Source organism: Canis aureus, chromosome 8 (genome assembly GCF_053574225.1).
Source record: "Canis aureus isolate CA01 chromosome 8, VMU_Caureus_v.1.0, whole genome shotgun sequence".
Taxonomy (NCBI): Eukaryota; Metazoa; Chordata; class Mammalia; order Carnivora; family Canidae; genus Canis; species Canis aureus.
The window spans coordinates 59,342,812-59,347,213 of NC_135618.1; positions in this window are offsets into that span (position 1 = coordinate 59,342,812).

Below are 4,402 nucleotides of genomic sequence, written 5' to 3' on the forward strand. Positions count from 1 at the left end.
GATGTAGGATACTCTTCCCCCCAAATGCCCTCCCATTTTCTCTCTCTGCCCTGTCCCCGCTTTGTGCCTGGGTGCGCTTGTCAGATAAACCACAGGACACTGGTTCAATCTGAGTTTCAGACAACCAGCGAGTAACATTTTGGGATAAGTATGTCCTGAATATTGGATCTGGAATATTTATTTGCCAAATCTGGCAGTGTAACGAGGGGGCCTAGTGAATCCAGGTGCAGAGAGGGTTGTTGGTCCTCTTTCCCCTCAAAGGCACTGAACTCCTTGGGGACCCTTTCTCTGCACTTCCTTCCTTCCCTCTGTCCCCCTCCCACCAGCCTCACCCCCTGGACTGGCCCCAAGGTGAGTGAGGGAGGAAAACCTTCACCTGCTCAGATGTTCTCTCTCCATTCCCTTCCCAGCTCACTACAGTTCCTCTCGTCATGGCGCTCAGCCTCCCCTCCCCGGTCCCTTCTGCTCACACCTGGCACAACTGAACTGACAGTTTGGGCTCTGCATCCCCACTCCCAGCTGTTTTTGTGGGGGTGGTAGAAAACAGAACACTTGTTTTGATGTCTCAAGTGAATAGGCCATCACAAATCAACCCTCCAAGCCGTTCTATTGCACATACATCCTCTGCTTTTGAGTCCCACTACAACCTACCCATTTCACAGATAAAAACAACGAGGCCGGGATCCCTGGGTGGCGCAGCGGTTTGGCACCTGCCTTTGGCCCAGGGCGCGATCCTGGAGACCCGGGATCAAATCCCACATCGGGCTCCCGGTGCATGAAGCCTGCTTCTCCCTCTGCCTGTGTCTCTGCCTCTCTCTCTCTCTCTGTGACTATCATAAATAAAAAAATAAAAATAAATAAATAAAAAAAAAATAACGAGGCCCAGGATGCCTGGTGGCTCAGTGGTTGAGCATCTGCCTTTAGCTCAGGTCATGATCCCCAGGGTCCTGGGATCAAGTCCCACATCAGGCTCCCCACAGGGATCCTGCTTTTCCCTCTGCCTGTGTCTCTGCCTCTCTCTCTCTCTCTCTCTGTCTCTCATGAATTAATAAAATCTTAAAAAAAAAAAATAGAACAAGGCCCAGAGAGGTCAGGGCCTCCTTCCCGGGTCACACGGCTGGTGAGTGGCAGACTAGGAGTCTCTTTCAAGGGCCTCAGGGATGCCCAGAGCGAGCCCTTGCCTCCTGAGAGACCTGGCTGAGGAAGCCCTGTAAGAAGGGGCTGAGCGCTCGAGGCCCCAGGTCCCCCAGGTCCCCTAGGCCTTTTCACAGGGAACCTGGTGCTGAGGCCGCCTGGCGAAGCCTCATCCCACCCCCCTGCTGCTGGGCCTCTGCAACATTTCCTCTCTGAGGATCAGCCACAGCCTTGCTGGGCTGGGGGAGCCAGAGGAAGAGGAGGCCCCTCGCACCCATGGGAACCCGTAGTCTCACTGCTCAGGGCTGCCAGGCTTGAATGCATGGGGCTCAGGAATGGCAAGACCCCTTTCAGAACCAATGCTGCCACTCACCAAAGTCCCTGGCAAGTCATTTCTCGGCTCCAAGTCTCCATTTCTTCATCCAAAAATAGGGTCAATGATACTTTCTCCGTCACAGAGCTGACGGAAGGATTAAAAATAGTCTTCAGGGCTCCTGCCTGACTCCGTCAGTGGAGCATGCGACTCTTGATCTCAGGGTTGTGAGTTCAAACCCCACGTTAGGCATACAGTTTCCTTAAAAAAATAAAATAATAAAATAAAATAAATAAAATAAAATAAAATAAAATAAAATAAAATAAAATAAAATAAAATAAAATAAAAAAGGGGCACCTGGGCGGCTCAGTCAATTAAGCATCTGACTCTTGATTTTGACTCAGGTCATGATCTCATGGAGCCTGCTTAAGATTCTCTCTCTCAGGCAGTCCTGGTGGCTCAGTGGTTCAGCACAGCCTACAGCCCAGGGCGTGATCCTGGAGACCGAGGATCGAGTCCCACGTCGGGCTCCCTGCATGGAGCCTGCTTCTCCCTCTGCCTGGGTCTCTGCTTCTGTGTGTGTGTATCTCTCATGAATAAATAAATAAAATTAAAAAAAAAAAAGATTCTCTCTCCCTCTGCCCCTCCCCACAACCCCCCTAAAAATGGAAAGAAAAGTAAAATAAATATTTTTAAATGGCTTTAATTAATTAAAATAAATGGTTAACACTTAAGGTGTATTATATATCAAGACACTGTTCTAGGCACTTTACATAACATTAAATTACTTAATCCTCTCAACTACCCTAGGAGGTAGATACTACTATTATCCCTACCTGACAGAGGAAGAAACTGAGGCAGAGAGTTGAAGTCACTTGCTGCTGGAGTCAGTAATTCGAACCAAGGGCCCGAGGGTCCAAGCTGTTAGCAACTCTATCTTCCATGTAAAACAGCACAGAAGTATTCCACAAACCTCCAAATCAGAGATCATCAACTGAAATGGCCCATGAACAGATAGATGTTATCATGCAGAGAAGAAAATTCAAAAACAGGCTGGGGAATTTTGAGGATGTGGCACCATTTCATATTAATGAAGAAAATATGGATCATTCACTAAATGGCATTGGGACAAGGTTTTGGCATCTGAAAAAATAAATAATAAAAGGCTGCTCCATACCTCACACCTTACACCAGAATATTTTACTTTAAAGATTTCAATGAAGCCAACAAACCACTACATAAAAATTTTAAAACTTCTCCCAGCAAAATCCCCAGTGACAATCCCCAGTGGCAATTGAGAGGTGACACAGGTGGGCTTGCTTTGTGAAGATTCATCAAGTTGCACAGTTCAGTCTGGTACTTTGCTCTATATGTTATACTTCAGAGGCCTTTGCATTTGTTCTGGGGTTTTTTGTTTGTTTGTTTTTATTAAAAGGGCCAAAATGAGAAAGTGACAAACTGGACAAATATACTTGTTCCCTCAAATAACAAAGAGTTAATTTTCCTAATATGTAAAGTGTTCCTAGAAATAAACAAGAAATAACTACTCAAAAAAGTGACAGTGTATACAAATGGGTCACAGACAAGAAGATACAGATGACTTTTAAACACATAAAGAGAGCTCATCTTTTCTTCATGAAAAGAGAAATGCAAATTAAAATTGCAGTTAGATGCCTGACAGTTTGGCAAAAAATTGAAGAGTTCAATAGCACTCTGAGTTGGCAAGGATGTGGGGAGACAGGCACTGTCAGATATTGCTTGTGGGGGTGTCAGCCGGCCCCCTCCCCCAAAGGGGAATTTGGCAATATCTGTCAAAATCACACATGCTTGTTCACTTTGACCTAATGACTCCGCTTCTAGGGATCTGTTATACAGAGATACTCCCACGTATGCTAAATGGCTTATGTATAAGGTTGTTCAGTGTAACTGTTTTTTTGGTAAATTATTGAAAATAATCTACAATGTCCACCCCTGGGGAGGGAGTGTAGAGGTAGGGTAACTGGATGATGGACATTACGGAGGGCATGGGATGTGATGAGCACTGGGAGTTATATAGGACTGACAAATCCCTGAACTCTAACTCTGAAACTAACAATATACTATATATTAATTAACTGAATTTAAATAAAATTTAAATAAATAAATAAATAAATAAATAAATAAATAAATAAATAAATAAATAAAAATGTCCATCCCTGGAGACGGCACATCTAGTAAATCCCTAGTAAAGGCACATTCATCCAAAGGCAGACAATGCAACTGTAAAAGGAATGGATTCCCGGTGATGCTGTGAAGCTGGCACATCTCCCTGGACTGCTCACCTCACAGGGTGCTATGTCCACAAGCACTCTGCTCACACAGTGGATGCCGCAGATCTATCTGTATATTGTGACAATTTTCTGAAATAAATGTATTTTTCTACGAACAAAATCAACATATTACAACAATTTCCAACAAGCAGGAATAAAGTCTCTGGAAAATGGGGCATCTTTTTGTAATTTATACAAAGACCTAAGTGCCTCTCTCCAGTCTTTTTTTTTAAGATTTTATTTTTAAGTAATCTTTACATCCAATGTGGGGCTCAAATCCCGAGATCAAGAGTTGAATGCTCCACTAATTGAGTCAGCCAGACAGCTCTCTCTAGTCTTTTTTATTTTTTTAACACCCCAGAGAATTAGACCATCATTTTTCCTGAGCTATTGTAGTCAAGTCTCTGCTACTTATAGTCAAATTCAATTCTAACTAATAGAATAATTAATTTTAAAAATTTAAATAGAGGGTCACTTGGGTGGTTTAGTCAAGTATCCGACTCTTGATTTTGGCTCAGGTCATGATCTCAGGGTCATGAGCTCGAGCCCAAAGTTAAGCTCCACACTGAGCTTAGACCCCAAATAGCCAAAAAAATCTTGAAAAAGAAGAAGAAAGTTAGAAGACTCACATTTCCTGATTTCAAAA